Raw genomic sequence first — 18,073 nt, 5'->3', positions numbered from 1 at the left:
GCGAAAGGGTTGTGATTGGGCCTCTTGTCGAGGTTATGTAGATTCCCCCTCAGAAATTTCCCCGGATGGGAGATATTCACTTATGTCTGATCATTCGGCAGGAGGTCTAGTGAGGGTTTTCTTTTTGCTTATGATTCTTTGAGCTGCTAAGGGCAAAGCCTGCTTTCCTTTGCCCCGGCCTTGAGTATTTTTCCCTCCCTTTTTATTTATATGGTCCTCCACGAGATCGCACCATTTTCTGCATCACACAATTAGTGAAAGATAATTAGAATTGGGGTTCAATCATGCCTTAAAGCAGTACAGATTAAATGAACAACACTACTTCTCAAAATATGGCATCGCAGACCGCAAAAAAGTGGACGCGACCGTGGAATACCCATCGCGGACCGCAAAAAAGTGAACACGGCCGTGCGAATTACTGACTCTCTGATCTTGGACACACGCGGACCGCAAAAAATTAGACACGGCCACGAATGACCAATCGCGGACCATGAAAGCAATTAACAGACTCTTTTAAGATTAGAAGTGAGGACAACAAAAACTTGAACGCATCCGCGAAGGACCAGCCGCAGACCATGTAAAAGTGATTGCGGCCATGAAGTCTTAGAAATCACTCAGTAACTAAAAGCTGGGGTAGCACGGACCGCGAAATAATAAACGTGTCGCCTATCCTATCGTGTGCCGCGTAAAATGGACCGCGGCCACAAAATTCAAACACGATCGGTACTAAGAACACTGATAACTAGGGCTTTCACTAAGTGTGCAAAAAAATAGTTCAATTAACCATGCAATGTTACTAACCCCAGCCCCCATTAGGCATGTAAACACTACTCACATGTATTTAAGTATCGATTAAGCATTAATTTGAGATCAATGGCATGCATTTAACCCTAACTAACAAAGACAAATTAACACAAAGAGAAAAGAAAAGAAAAAGATAAAATCACATCATGGAATTGAACATACTAGTTGTAAAATTGTAGTAGGAAATGAACTCTTAAGGTGAATGAAATGAAAATTGAGAGCAGGATGAGAGGATCACTGCTTTTTTGTGTGGTGAAATGTTAGGGTTCGAAAACTGTAAAATATTTAAAGATCCCTTATTTATACTAATCAACTGTGGAACCCACCGCCGCCTTACCTAAGCGTGGCCGCGAAATTCTATCGCGGTCCGCGCTATATTACCTTATGTAGACGCTTCAAGCACATGGGCGTGGTCCGAGGAATATTGTTCGCGGCTGCGAAATTCAATGCGGTCCGCGAAAATTAGAACGCGGCCGAGATCTCTGAAGAATTTTTTGACAGTCCCACTTCAGAGAGTTGGCATTTTTCTCTTTCCAGGAACGCGTCCGCGGACAAAATTGTGTTGCCGAGAAATGTTCACGCGGATCGCGAAATTTTGGGCGCGGTCCGCGAACTTCCAACACTTAGCCAAATTTTTCCCTATCAAAATCCTGCACTGCACAACCAGTTCCTACATACACTTCACAACTAGTTAATCCAAAATAATGCCTAATCTAAGAAGAAAATCAAAAGAAAGAAAAACACATTGGTTGCCACCCAAGAAGCGCCTGATTTAACGTCTCGGCACGACGCATGTTACCATCATTATTTGAAATGGATCAAGGCCACCATGTGGCTATCATCAATCTTGCCAAGGTAATGCTTCACTCGATGCCCATTGACTCTAAAGATTTCACCATTTTTGTTTTTCAAATCGAGAGCACCAAACAGAGTTACATGCATCACTTCAAAAGGTCCACTCCACTTTGACTTGAGTTTTCCCGAAAACATCCCTAACTGAGAGTGGAATAAAAGAACCAAGGCACCCTCCTTGAATTCTTTGTTCTGGATATATTTGTCATGTAAGTACTTCATCTTGTCCTTAAACAAGGACGAGCTAGATTAAGTATGGAACCGAAACTCATCAAGTTCATTTAATTGCTCTACCCAGAGATTGGCAGCTACATCCCATTCAAGGTTCAACTTCTTCAGCGTCCACATGGCCTTGTGCTCTAATTCAACCGGAAGATGGCATGCTTTCCCAAATACCAACCGGTACGGAGACATACTAATTGGAGTCTTGTAAGTTGAACGATAGGCCCATAAAGCATCGTCATGTTTCCTTGACCAATCAGTCCGGTTTGCAATAACAGTCTTGGATAATATGCTCTTCATCTCCCTGTTGGAGACCTCAACTTGTCCACTAGCCTGTGGGTGATAAGGGGCTGACACCTTATGATTGACATCATACTTAGAAAGTAAACTATCGAAGGCTTTATTGCAAAAATGACAACCCCATCACTAATGATAGCCCTTGGGGTGCCGAACCTTGTGAAGATATTTTTCTTTAAGAAAGCCACCACACTCCGTGCCTCATTGTTGGGCAAAGCTGCAACTTCCACCCATTTGGAAACATAATCAACAGCAACCAGAATATAAGTGTTCCCACATGAACTCACAAATGGCCCCATAAAGTCGATGCCCCACACATCAAAAATATCAATCTAAAGAATAGTGGTGAGGAGAATTTTATTCTTCTTGGAAATTCCACCAACTCTTTGTCACTCACCACAACGCCTAACAAGCTCACTAGTGTCTTTGTACAAGGTAGGCCAATAGAATCCACGGCTTAGGACCTTTGTAGCAGTTCTCGCCCCACCATGTTGACCACCATAGGGCGAGGAGTGGAAAGCTTCAAGAATACTCAATTGCTCTTCTTCCGGAACACATCTCTGGATAACACCATTATTGCAAATTTTGAAAAGATATGGCTCGTCCCAATAATAATCCAAGCAGTCCCATTTGAGCTTCTTCCTTTGGTTTGAAGATATCTCATTCGGGATAATGCCGGTCACAAAAAGGTTAGCCACACCGGTGAACCATGGTATCTCTGTCACAGATACGGAGAGGAGTTGTTCATCCGTAAATGAATCATTAATCTCGAGGCCATCATGGGGCCGCCCCTCCTCTTCCAAGCGGGACAAATGGTCCGCCACTTGATTTTCACTCCTTTTTCGGTCTATGATTTTAAGGTCAAACTCTTGTAGAAGAAGAACCCATCTCAGCAACCTAGCCTTGGAGTCCTTTTTACTCATCAAATAATGAAGTGCCGCGTGATTGGTGTGCACAATCACTTTGGTACCCATGATGTACGAGCGGAACTTTTCCATGATGAAGACAATGGCTAATAGCTATTTCTCGGTCACTGTATAGTTGACTTGGGCATCGTTCATTGTTTTGCTTGCATAATAGACCGGATGAAATATCTTGTTGATTCTTTACCCCAATACCGCTCCTATCGCAACATCGCTAGCATCGCACATGAGCTTAAATGGTAAGCTCCAATTGGGTGCAGTAATGATGGGACTGGTAGTCAACCTATACTTGAGTAGCTCAAAAGCTTTCATGCAGTCATCATTGAACACAAACTTGGCATCTTTTTCCAACAACTTGCACAAGGGGTTCACCACTTTTGAGAAATCCTTGATGAACCTACGGTAAAACCCTGCGTGACCAAGAAAGCTCCTCACTCCCTTGACGGAAGTTGGGGGAGGGAGTTTTGATATCACTTCAATTTTTTCTTTGTCCACTTCAATACCATTCTTGGAGATCTTATGGACGAGGATAATGCCCTCCTCAACCATAAAGTGGAATTTCTCCCAATTAAGCACTAAGTTGGTCTCCTCACATCGGGCCAACACTTTATCAAGATTATCCAAACATTCTTCAAAGGAATCCCCCACAACACTGAAATCATCCATGAACACCTCGAGGGAGTCCTCCACCATATCCGTAAATATTTCCATCATACACCGCTGAAATATAGTCGGTGCATTACACAAACCAAACGGCATCTGTGAGAATGCAAATGTGCCATACGGACAAGTGAAGGTGGTTTTCTCTTGGTCTTCAAGTGCAATGAGAATCTGGTTGTACCTGTAGTACCCATTCAAGAAGTAATAATAAGCACGCCCGGCAAGTCTATCCAACATTTGGTCAAGAAATGGCAATGGAAAATGGTCTTTGCGGGTCACTTTGTTTAGCTTTCTATAATCCATGCATACCCTCCAACCGGTGACAGTTCTTGTGGGGATCAATTCATTTCTATCATTTGTGATCACAGTCATACTCCCCTTCTTTGGGACACATTGTACCGGCGAAGTCTATGAACTATCAGAAATGGGGTACACAACCCCTGCATCTAGCCACTTGATGATCTCTTTCCTGACTACCTCTTGCATGTCCTCGTTCAACCTCCTTTGATGTTCCACGAAGGGTTTGGCATCTTCCTCCAATATGATTTTGTGCATGCAGTAGGTGGGGCTTATACCTCGAATATCTACCAATGTCCAACCTATTGCCTTCTTTCTTCTTTGAAGCACCACAAGGGTGGAATCTACTTGCACGTTAGTTAAGCACGAAGAAAGAATAACAGGTAATATGGAACAAGGGCCTAAGAACTCATACCTGAGGTGTGAAGGCAAGGGCTTCAACTCCAATACTGGTTGCTCCTCGATTGAGGGATTTGTTGGCGGAGTCCTCTGATTCTTAAGGTCCAAGAAAGGTTTACGGGGTCCATATGTGTAGGATCCTATTCCTTGTAAAGCATATGCACATTCTATCAAGCTTGCCTTCTCATCATCCTCATGATTCAACAACACAGCTTCCAGAGGGTCTTCCACATTGATCATAGCACTCGTGTCATCAACAATCACCTCCGTCACAAGATCCAAAAAAGAGCATACTTCATTGCTATTAGGTTGCCTCATTGACTTGCATACGTGGAACACAACTTTTTCATCGCCCACCAGGAAGGTGAGCTCGCCAATTTCCACATCAACCAATGCCTTCCTTGTTGCTAGAAAAGGTCTCCCCAATGATTGGCACCTCATATTCAACCTCACAGTCGAGTCTCACAAAATCTGTGGGAAGTATGAACTTATCGACCCGAACTAGCGCATTATCAATTATCCCCCAATGGCCTCTTCATTGTTCGGTCCGCCACTTGCAACCTCATGGAAGTAGGACTTGGTTGCCTAATCCCCAATGTCTTGAACACAGAATATGGCATCAAATTAATGTTCGCTCCCAAATTGCACAAGGCTTTGGCGAAATTGGCACTCCCAATAGTGCATGGAATTGTAAAGGCACCGGGATCTTCTAGCTTTGGAGCGATGGAATGCACAATGTAAAGGCACCGAGATCTTCTGAAAATCAAGTCCGATTGACCTCAAATTTTGCACACAAGTCATAAATGACATAACGAACCTATGAAAATTTTCAGAACTAGATTTTGACAGCAATATCAAAAAGTCAACTCCCAGGTCAAACTTCCAAACTTAAATTTTTATTTTAGCCATTTCAAGCCTAATTTAATTATGGACTTCCAAATAATTTTTCGAATACACTCCTAAGTCCAAAATCACCATACGGAGCTATTGGAATCATCAAAACTCTGTTCTGAGGTCAAATTCACAAAAGTCAAACTTAGTCAACTCTTCCAACTTAAAGCTTCCTAGTTGAGAATCGTTCTTCCAAATCAATTTTGAATAACCTGAAAATCAAACCGATGATTCACACAAGTCATAATACAACATACGGAGCTACTCATACCCTCAAACTACCGAGCGAAGTGCAAATGCTCAAAACGACCGATCGCATCGTTACATTTAAGCATACTTACATCAAATGTTACCACTATCAATGAATATTTGCACAACAATGCAAGTATATTTGTTTTTCAATTCACTTGTCTCTTATTATTTTTTTTTTCAAAACAGTGCACCTTTCACTTTATTTCATTAGTTCCACTCATAAGCCAACCAACAAAGTTCATAACAATTTCAAGTGCTCACGAGTGGTAAAATGAGTTAGGCTTGTAATTTGGTTTCCAAAGAAATAAGATTATAGGCTCAAAGGGGTTAACTAAGATACATAATAACTAGGTGGGTTCAACATATAACTGGCTCAACAAAAAAATGCCTATATCATTTCCAAGACTGAATAAAACTACTATTTCGCTTTGCAAACACACGGGGCAAGTTCTAGACATCAAATGAAATGCACAGAATACACAAAACCTCACATACACATGGCACATAACTCACTCAGGATCGGACTCATCAAGACACTCTAATAGAAGTAGTTAAGCAAAGTTAAGATCATACAATTTAAGGTGCTTATACATGAGTCAAAAACTGAGCCTAAGTGTCACAACTAAAGCACTTATTATTCTCAAAGAATAATAAAATTAAGAGATATTGCTTTCATTCAAAATCACAACACAAGATCTCCTACTCCTAAAATAAAATTAAAAACTAACTACACCTGGTTCAAACAAAACCCTTGAAAAAGAACTGTGCTACAAAGAAAAACCAAGGAAGAATTATTATACTACCTAAAGAAAATAATTTTTTTTTTCTTCGGCTTAATCCCTCAAGAAATCTGTCGAATGACATCCATCGTCGAGAAAAATCAGAAATTTTAAAATTTTCAATCAAATGAATTACAAAAATATGCATAAACATTTAAACATTCTATACATATATACATCCCCACACTTTAAATTGTGTCATGTACCTATGATACACAAATGAAAAGCAAGAGGTAAAGAAAATTCCCCCGAACATTTTCCGTTTATGAGAACTTGTGAACTCCAACCCTAATTCTGAATGCATTTTTCGCTTTCACTCCTCAGGATTTCTTATGGAACTCATCAAGCCAAATCCTTTAAGGATATTTACAATACCAGCTCTTTTCTTTCTTTCTTGGCCTCATTTTGAGTGGTGGATTGTTCTTGTAGGATATCCTCAACTTGTTTCTGCATTCATTCACAATATCAATCCCTGCATATTCCTGTAAATCCCCAAAAATAAAATCTACATGATCAAGGTTAGAATGAGAAAATAACGAAGAAAGGTTATGTGATTACTCCTCTAGTAAGTCCAAGACCATTTGTTCCACATTCTCTTCTACTAATATTGCAATTGTGGATAGGTGGATAGGGGTTTGAACTCTTCTTGTATTGTTTCATAATCAACCAAAGCCTCATTTTTAATCATTTCAGTTGAAACACAGTCCTCTTATAGAGTGAAAAACTCTCTCTATAGATGTTCATCATCTTGGGTAGGCTCATTTTCACACGGTATCTCTTCCATATATTCAGCATCGCAATGCAACAAGCTAAATCTATTTACTAATTGATTCACTTGCATTGTTAGGTTGTTAGTGGCTTCATCATCTTGTATAAATTTCTCTTCCTCCTTATTTATGAACTTATACATAAGCTCTTCTAAACTATCATTCTCCTCTTGAGGTGGTTGTTTTACTTCGCTTTCATTCCAGTCATGATAAGGGTATTCATCCCAACCAGAGTCATAATTGTACCCATATGAATCCTCATACCTGTACGGACTAGAGACAAAGTGAGAGTGTTCAAAAGATGAACCATAGGAAGAATATCTACTTGCTTGACAATCCACTGCATTTAAAACACGAGCACACCGCTGATAATATTCAGCTTCTAACTCTTCAACCGTTTTCTTAGGCTAGTTGTACTCCATCTTCACATCATTTAGAGTTCAATAACAAGAATATGTTCTTCAAGATTTCTTCAACAAAAATAAATCTTGAAGAGAAGTTAACCAAACTAACTAACTAAATTAATTAATTAAAAGCTAATTCCTGAAGTAGCACTACAAACTACTTCAAACACTATTGATATCCAATCCCCAGCAACGGCGCCAAAATTTGACGAGTGCAAAACACACACTTAAATTGTGCTCGCTAGTTAAAGATAGTATAGTATAATATCGTGTCCATAGGGATTGCAGTTAAACATTGTTCTCGTAGTTTCTAGCTTGATTCCTATCCAGGAGGATCAATAATTGAGATTTATATAATTAATAATCTAAAATCTACAGCTATTGACTAGTAACAGTCGCAACAAAGGTAATCAAGGAAGTTATTAGTGGGAGAAAATAGGGTTTTGACGGAATAAGTGCAAGATTATTTTCTGAGATTTAACTCTAGATAATTCACTTCTAATGTTCTAGTGAGTCTCTCGAATTCACTTAATTATCATTACAAATGTTCAGTAGAAACCACTCTCTGAATTAAGTTTTAACCTCACAATATAAACCAATTTAAGCCCTATGAAGATATGCAAGAATTCGTAGTGGATTGGTCTTTAGGAGAACCTCTTCTGATTATCCTCGTAACTAGGTTTAATCAATGATTCAACTATCCTCTTTCGATTACTTAGAAGAATCTATGAACTTAACCAACCATATAGTGTAAAGATATCACAAGTTATGCCTCTTTCGATTACAAGAACAAGTGAATATAGATGAAACAATTAAATCTTCCAAAAATGATTCAAATAAATAAAAATATAGTTATAATCCACAAACAACCATAAATACACCAAATCCATCAAAATCCAAAAGGATCTACTCCATAGACATGGAGAAGTTTATCACAAATATAACAAAAATATAGGAAAACATAAATTCAATCCTACCCGGATCTTGAGTGAGGAAGGAATGATGAAATCTTTGTGCTTGTGTTCTTCCAACTCCTCCTTAGCCTCCTTAGGTCTAAATATGTCCAAAACTCCCGAAAATGGCATTTTCTTGTGTATTTAAGCTATCCCCCCATAAACCCCGGATGCAAATACCCTTTGTTAGCGAAAAACGGACGATACTCTATAATATTTGTACTATCACGCCGCCCCATGAGGCGCGGCAGTGTAGTTTTCTTAGAGTAATTCATTTTTTCTAAGTTTTGACATCCAAACTTGATACTCGACCCCTGGACGCTATCCTGGTTTAATCCCTTGGGATTCTACTCAGATTTCAAACCTCCAAATAGCTCGAATTTGCTTTGTAACATCTAAATACCTCGGAATCATTCCTGCATGGCATAAAACACACAATAGGTGCAAAACACTACTAATTAAAGCTCAACATAAGTAAAGTGCGTTGAATTAGAGTGAAATAACTGACTAAAAGACGAGATTATAGTCTACCATCAATACCCCACACTTAAACCATTACTTGTCCTTGAGCAATCAAACTACACTTCACATAGACACGACCTTTTTAAGCAAATCTACTAACTCATCACACCAAGAATAATAGAACAAATTAAGCACAATACAGTAACATCCTCGCCTCAAAAAGTGACTCAACAACACAACGTATGTTTCATAACCTGCTCACTTACTCTAAAACAGAGGTCAATGATATTACCTTTCCTTCGTGAATCAAGTGCCCTCACACAACAATATAGAGTAGTTCCACACGTAATAAAGTTTAAGAACAATTAGGAACTCAAGTTAGGAAAAATTCGCTAACTCTCAGAAACAACATTCATATGCCACAAAAGACGTACCGTAAGCTTGCCCGTAATGTAATACTCTACTAATGCAGCTCATTCAGTTAATGATCAAGTAGGAATTTATTTGATTGTAATGTAAGCTGCGGGATGAGTAGAATATATTTGGATATAAGCATGACTACACCTCCTTAAGCACTTTAATACATACAATTGGCCGTTCAAAATCCCATACTTTTGTCAAACCATAACTCCACCTTTACATCAACTCCCCACTTCTTTAAACACACTTACATCAAAAGTTACCACTATCAATGAATATTTTCACAACAATGCAACTATAGTATTTTTCAATTCACGTGGTTGTTATTTTTATTTTTTCAAAACAGTGCACCTTCATCCTTATTTCATTAGTTCCACTCAAAAGCTAACCAACATCCCACACTTTAACTTTTACAAAATTCATAACAATTTCAAGTGCTCGCAAGACGTAAAATGGGTAAGGCTTGTAATATGGTTTCCAAATAAATAGGATTACAGGCTCAAAGGGGTTAACTAAGATATATAACAATTAGGTGGGTGAAACATATAACTGGGTCAACAAAGAAATGCCTATATCACTTCCAAGACTGAATAAAACTACTATTTCTCTTTGCAAACACACGGGGCAAGTTCTAGACATCAAATGCAATGCACAAAATACACAAAACCTCACAAACACATGGCACAAGACTCACTCAGGATCGGACTCATCAAGACACTCTAATCAAAGTAACTCACTCAGGATCGGACTCATCAAGACACTCTAATCAAAGTAGTTAAGCAAAGTTAAGATCATACAATTTAAGGTGCTTATACATGAGTCAAAAACTGAGCCTAAGCGTCACAACTAAAGCTATTACTATTCTCAAAGCATAATAAAATTCAGAGATATTGCTTTCATTTAAAATCACAGCATAAGATCTCCTACTCCTAAAAATAAATAAAAAACTAACTACACCCGGTTCAAACAAAGCCTTTGGAAAAGAACCGCGATACAAAGAAAATCCAAGGGGGAATTATTATACTACCGAAAGAAAATAATTTTTTTTTCTTCGACTTAATCCCTCAAAAAAACCCGTCGAATGACATCCATCGTCGGGAAAAATCAGAAATTTTAAAATTTTCAATCAAATGAATTAAAAAATACACATAAACAATTATACATTCTATACATCCCCATCCCACACTTTAAATTGTGTCATGTCTGTCACAACCCAAACTGATGGGCCGCGATGGGCACCCGACACCTTACTCAATCGAGCACCAACGTAACGTATCTTTTGTATCATTCTATCAAAGGTAAATGAACCGGAGTAAAGCATGAGGGAATACAAACTTATACATATGACATACTGGCCTATAAGCCCAAAATGATCACTCGTACACTGAACATAGGCCGACAAGGCTATACAATCTTTCACGTATACGACATATGTCTACAAGCCTCTAAGAATAGATAAATATCATAAAGTTCGGGATAGGGTCCCGCCATACTAATCAATACATGTCCTAATCATATTGACCACATAAGCAACTCCAGAGCAAATGGAGCGCACCAACACCTTCCGCTGAGCTGATAGCCTAGTTGGAGGACTCTCGACCTGTCTATCGAGACCTACGGGCATGAAACGCAGCATCCCCAGGCAAAAAGGATAGTACAAATAATGTACCGAGTATGTAAGGAATGAAAATCAGTAAATAATAGACATGAGAGAAAAATGGAGTAAAAGACTCAACATGTAAGTCTGTATAGCTCTGTGAATCATTTAATAGTATAATGTCATGCATATGCATATGAATTTCATACCATGCATAGGTATAGGTGTTCATAACATCATCAAGCCTCTGAGGGCATCCCATCATATCATCTCGACCACTGTGGGTAAATCATCAATGTATACCAGATGATCAGGTGGTTTTCCCATATTCCATATACATAAAATATACGCGTATATAACTCTATCTAGTCATGGGTCAATGTACATGTATAAATATATGAAATGCGTAAGAAATACGTTAATAAGATTTCTCAGAATGTCATAGAATCAATAGGCCTTTCGGATAAATTTGATCAAATACGTATTTTTCTGAGACCCATGAACAGAAGATATAATAATAATTCACATAGGGAATCAAGAATATAGGCACCCCTAGTACTTCTATGAATAGAGTCATTTATGAAAATTGTGCATTTACTCATTTTGTTTATATCGTATGGATCATGTCAAAAGAAAGAAATGATAGCCTTAACATACCTGAACCGATTCTCTTGACAATCCATCTAACACACGTTGATTGCGACAAAACATATAACGGCAGATAGAAGTAGGGAAAAATTTGTATGAAATGTTGAAGCAATTACGTTACGAGAATGATATCTCTCTTTGTGTGATACATGTCTTTGCTATTTCATTAAGGAGTTTCATGTGAATCCTTGTTTGAGACATCACCCCGTTGCTTAGCAACATACATGAACATCACGTTACACTAATCCAAAAGTAGAATTGTATGATTTTATAAGCTTTCTCTTTGTGGCTTCTCCTCCACCGTTTCTAATACATAAGTCCCTACTTAATAAGATATGAATGTCTTTTATCCTAGTGGTGTGGGCCCAACTTGTGATTACTAAGCCACACAAAAACATCCTCCAAAATGTGCTACCTTACCATATACTTAAGAGTCACGAATTTGTTCTTTATCCAATCTCATGGGCTGCCACGTTTGAACCCTTACTCTTATCCAAATATTCACCCTTTTTTTCCTTAATTAACTTTGTTAATTCCCCACTAATCCAATAATTATCCAATTACCCACATAAATAAGAATTATCTCAAATTACTTAAAATATTACTCACTTTTAACATACTTTATACATCTTACTATCATGGTCATGTGGTACCTTGTATGGCACTAGTCCATAAATACGGGGTATTATAGCTTGGGCCATATTTTATCTGAAAATGTCAAATTTCTACGAAATTCATTTTCTTCGATTTGCTTACCCTCTCACCTTCACGAATTTACTCATCACTTGTTCGAAGTAGCATAATACTTATAATATCAAAATAATCTCATTCCCGGACTTACGTCAATTAACTTACGACGAAACTTTAACATACGAAAATACGGGATGTAACCTCATTACCCCCTTTAGAACATTCGTCCTCGAATGTGGACTGATACGCTTATAATTATCATAATCTATAGTTCTTGCGAATGCTTTAGTACTCTTCTTGCCATCTAGGCAACTGTTCTGTGAATAAATCTAAGGGCCAAGGCATTCCCCCCTTTAGGCCTCTTTCTCACACCCTGACTTGTGGTCGGAATCCTTTCAATCTCGTAACTATTGTTACCTTTTATCATGCAGCATGTATGATTCTGACCTTGTAAATGTTCCTATGCGACTCTTCTCTCCGTTTTCCTCCAGCTTTTGGCCAATCTCTAGGCCTCACTTTGTAAATATTTACAGAGCTTGATAAGATGTCCTTCTGGGCATCTATAAGTACACTGAGGTTCTTCGCTAGGTACTTTGTCGAACTTTCGAATATTGTTATACCTTATTTCATAGATCCTTTTACCCATCCGTATGACTTTACTGCCATAACTCTTACTTTGATTTATCGTTACTGAGTTCTTCTACCAAACTCTAGGTTACTCTCGTTGCTTATCCTATATGCATACATCTAAGTCCTTTAAAGCTTTTTTATTACTGTTCATCTTAAGAATGGAAGCCTGATCTCATCTCATACTGTTGTAACTTTTATCCATCAATTTTTGATTCACCTCAATGTTGATCTACAATCTACCACTGATAACTTGAAACTTCCTACTAATACTTTGCCACTGGGGCTTACGTTGCATCGAGGAATGTTTGAAGTGATTTTCCTGATCCACTTAGGGGCGATATTGTACTTCAATAACCGTATTTTATGTCATCCCAACGTGATTCACCTTACGTGGGTATTTTAATCCTGTACAATTCATGAAATCAAATCATTACTCAATCGAAGGCACAAACATCATCCTTTATCTATCACAATTACACCCCATTCTACTACCAGGGCAACATTCCATCTCTTCTAATTGCTATTAGTCTTAGACTCCCTTGAGTTCATTTAGGCTATACTGAGCTTTCGATAACTTAGAGAAACCACTAGCTCTCTTATTTTCATGGGCTTAATCCTGAGGACTTATTCATTCTCGTCACCTTCTCACTCGCCCTTTCTTATCCTTACTCCTATCTTCTAGAACCTTGTCGCTTTACCATACAATAGCTTGCGACCTACACCTATCTATTTATATTACTAAAAACCTTTCAACTTTCTTGCATCATAGATTTCCTTATGTCATTCTGGAACATCAAGTGAGACATCACGCCGTTTCTAACTCTTCTTTTCTCTCTTAATCAGGCTTCTCGATACCTAGAAACCATAGGATTGAAGACATGTTGCTGACAACGCCGCTATCATTCCTGGATATTGAATCCCTGCACTTCTAACCTTATATCCGAAGTAATGACTATTCACAACCTCCTACACTTGAGTATCCCGTACGTTGTCCACCTTTACCTTACTTATCTTAAAGTCTCACATCTTATCTTCTATCTATTTCATAACCCCCCTTTCACATAGGTATAATTCACATCCACAACTTGAATCTCTATTATAACACTTGCACCTCTGGTGCATACACAATCCGGTGGGAGCTTCATATTGACTTCTTATGAGGCTGGTACTCTTCTAACTGTCTTTATCATAGAGCCGTTATAGAATATAGCTGTTGTACTATCTCTCTTGTACCTCTGATATTAAGAGTGATTCCGCTATGTTCTCAATCATGATTTCTATAATTTTTTGGGTCCAATAATCAAACTCCCAATTTACTTAGTTGATGTAACTCTTTAGTTTCCTCTTCCTTCTGATCAACCTTTATGTAGGCTTAAGCTATCTTCCGATCTGCGGCTCTTGATATTAGTTATTACTTTAGCCTTTCATGGATGCTATGGAATATCCATTATACAATCTTCTAACGATTTAATCATTTGTCTATGAACTAAATTCTTTCTTTTAACTTATACTGGAGTCTTCTGCGGCTGTATGATTGTCAACATATATGTTGTATGGATACTACTCCTAAATATTAAGTGCATTCATAACGTAACTAACTTTGGGTCATTAATCGAATAATTCCTTTTGTTCCTTCTCATCTTTCTTTAAACATAAGCAATTACTTTTCCTGGTCTTTATGCCACTTGTTGCATGAATACTTGGCTTATCTTAGTGCCCACACATATTGCAATTCCATACAACCCATATGATCTTGAATATCACCTTTGATTTATTTCTTCTTCCCGTTCATTAGCCAAGATAGGTGCCACTTTCTTATGGGGTGCATACAATGTTATTGTGAGACTGTTGTTACAAGACCATTTCCTCTTTAGGTCACTGTGCTTAGGTTGAAGCCTTCTTCCTTATTTTCTCAGCTAGTCTTTCGTTGTAGTACTTAGGGAACACCCTCTGACTCTTGTAAAGCTGCGAGCTTATTACATCGTATACCCAATAAAAGTTTTGATGTTCGTACTCACTTATAATTATCCTTAGTTGCTTACCTCCATACGCATGTGCTCGTACGGTTGCTTCTGAACTGAAGTTTTGACTGTCTTCTCAATGGGGCTTTCTTTTATTTCCATAACACTCATACAATACCTTTAACTTCCCCAACTCCTATCTTACACGATCTGCTGATTCATCTGTAACCTCTTGTCTAGCCATAACTAGGCTCTTCCTGAATCAACTACTAACTACTCATTGACCCATTCTCATATCAATATTCTGCGTAATCTTTCTTGGGTTATTTCCTTGTCTTAACTCGCATCCCGCACTGGCTCCTTATCTACCAATAACATCTCGGGCAGGAACCCTTACGTACTTTCTTTGACGTCGTGTTTGGATAATATTCTAGAATCGTAGCATATCTGTAGGATTTGAATATGTGCAATCTTATCCCTTTCTCTTTTTTATCGCATTCTTCCTTTACCATTCCATAGTTACTAGAACCACTTAATTCTGACTTAATGCCACATCACTCCATATTCCACCCTTTAGGGGAGTACTAAGATTTAGTGCTACGATGATCTACGTATAGATGTTTTACCTCTTCATCTTTGGCATCTTTTCACATCATCGATGATCCTTACTCGCCTCGCGGTAATCCTTCTGTACCAAGGATAACAAATTTCCTTACTCGCGAGGGTGACACTTAGTATAACTGGCACATACAGTCCCTTAAGCATAACTTTGCTCACATTGCTTGCTTTAGGTAAGCATCTTCCTGAATGACCATTCTCTGAATTTCTCATGAATGTTCTTCTGTTGTCAATTCTATTATTGCCGGAATGAAATATGAAATTCTCATGATGTCGACCATTATCAAATCATTGAGTCCCTAACTCATGTTTACTTTATCTTGTTCACCAGCCCATACTGATTTCTATTACTCTGGAGTCTAACTTTTCCTTCTGGTAGTCGCGTTGGAGTCACGAACTTATTTCTTGAAATGAGGATATGACTTTATGGCCTATACTCTTTTGTTTTCTCAAGGCCAGTCACCTCTCATATTTTCCTTCACTTGACTATAGACTCTGTAATATTGTCATCTATTTTATCTACGGTTGTCATCCATGTATCACATCTTACTCATAATGCTTCATTATCTCTCTTCTTATTTTCCTGCTAATATTTATGTCTAATCACTTTATTCTGAAAACTCGAACAAGACATTCTTTTGCTTTTAGCTCCCCTTGCTCCATCCATTGGCTATTTGGTTTGCCTAACATTCTCTCTTTACTAGGGATGGGAGCCATACTAAGGTAATATTTATCCCTTCAGGATTTCAGTGCCTATCTTTAAACATTCTAGTATTCATATCTAGTTGTACTATTCTAGAGTGCATCATCTGAGTGTCTCACAAGGAGATCTATTATCACATTTACAATATCCTTCAGAAATGTCAACTAACGCTAACAATTCATCCACCATTTTGGGTTACCCTAACCCCAGCTAGATCCTGATATCCTGCCTTCTCTTATACTACTTCTGTTAGCCCCCATAGGGCATAAATGAGATGGGTGTACAATTCATGGGTATGGCCAATTGTACATATCTTTGTTATTGTTGAAGGTAACTCAAAAGGCTTATATTCCTCTGCGATAATCTTCATAAGCTGGGTAGCTCGTACCCTTTTTCATCTTGTTTCTTTTACTTGCTGAACTTGTATCTATCTATCTTCCGATTCTCTTATTCCTTTTTACCGTAAGAGTAGATAGACATTCTTGCCTTAGGGATCCTTATTAAGAAGTTTACACATCTTAGTACACACATGATCTGCTGAATACCTCATATTTATCCATCATAAGCATCAAGAAAAATCGAGTTCCTCTGATTAAACTGTTCCATAGCTATATCTCGCACCAACCATCTTTCTGGATATAGGCATCGTCGTATTATGAATAAGATAGAGTTTAGGAAATTGAGTTCTTACAACTAAGATCTACCACACGATCTAGAGTAAGAAGAAAGAGTGACATTCCTAAATGCTATGTAGCCTCCTGCTTATAAGTGTGGTGCACAACACATCATAAACAAGACTCTACTAGACACGACTTATAGACTCCCTAGAACAGAACTGGTCTGATACCACTTTTGTCACGACCCAAATTGATGGGTTGCGATGGGCACCTGGTACCTTACTTAACTGAGTACCAACATAACGTATCATTCGTATCATTCTATCATAGGTAAATGAACTGGAGTAAAGCATGAAGGAATACAAACTTATACATATAACATACTGTCCTATAAGACCAAAATAATCACTCGTACACTAAACATGGGCCGACAAGGCTGTACAATCTTTCACGTACATGACATATGTCTACAACCCTCCAAGAAAATATAAATATTATAAAGGTCGGGACAGGGCCCCTCCATACTAATCAATACATGTCCTAATCATGCTAACCACATAAGCAACTCTGAAGTAAATGGAGCGCACCAACACCTTCTGCTGAGCTGATAGCCAACTTGGTGGACTCTTGACATGTCTATCGGGACCTGCGGGCATGAAACGCAACGTCCCCAGGCAAAAGGTACGTCAGTACAAATAATATACCGAGTATGTAAGGAATGAAAATTAGTAATTAATAGACATGAGAGAAACATGAAGTAAAAGACTCAACATGTAGGTATGCATAGCTCTGTAAATCATTTAATACTTTAATGTCATGTATATGCATATAAATGTCATACTATGCATAGGTATAGGTGTTCATAACATCATCAAGCCTCTTAGGACATCCCATCATATCATGTCGGCCACTGTGGGCAAAATCATTAATGTATACCAGCTGATCAGGTGGTGGTGCGTATATAACGCCATAACATTTTCCCATATCCCATATACATATAATATAAGCGTATATAACGCCATCTGGTCATGGGTCAATGTACATGTATAAATGAATGAAATACGTAAGAAATACGTTAATAAGATTTCTTTGAATGTCATTGAATCAATATGTCTTTCGGATAAACTTAATCAAATACGTATTTTTCTGAGACCCATGAACAGAAGATATAAAAATAATTTACATGGGGAATCAAGAATATAGACACCCCTAGTACTTCAATGAATA

Source organism: Nicotiana tabacum, chromosome 17 (assembly GCF_000715075.1).
Source record: "Nicotiana tabacum cultivar K326 chromosome 17, ASM71507v2, whole genome shotgun sequence".
Lineage (NCBI taxonomy): Eukaryota > Viridiplantae > Streptophyta > Magnoliopsida > Solanales > Solanaceae > Nicotiana > Nicotiana tabacum.
Note: the sequence above shows the minus strand (reverse complement) of the source record.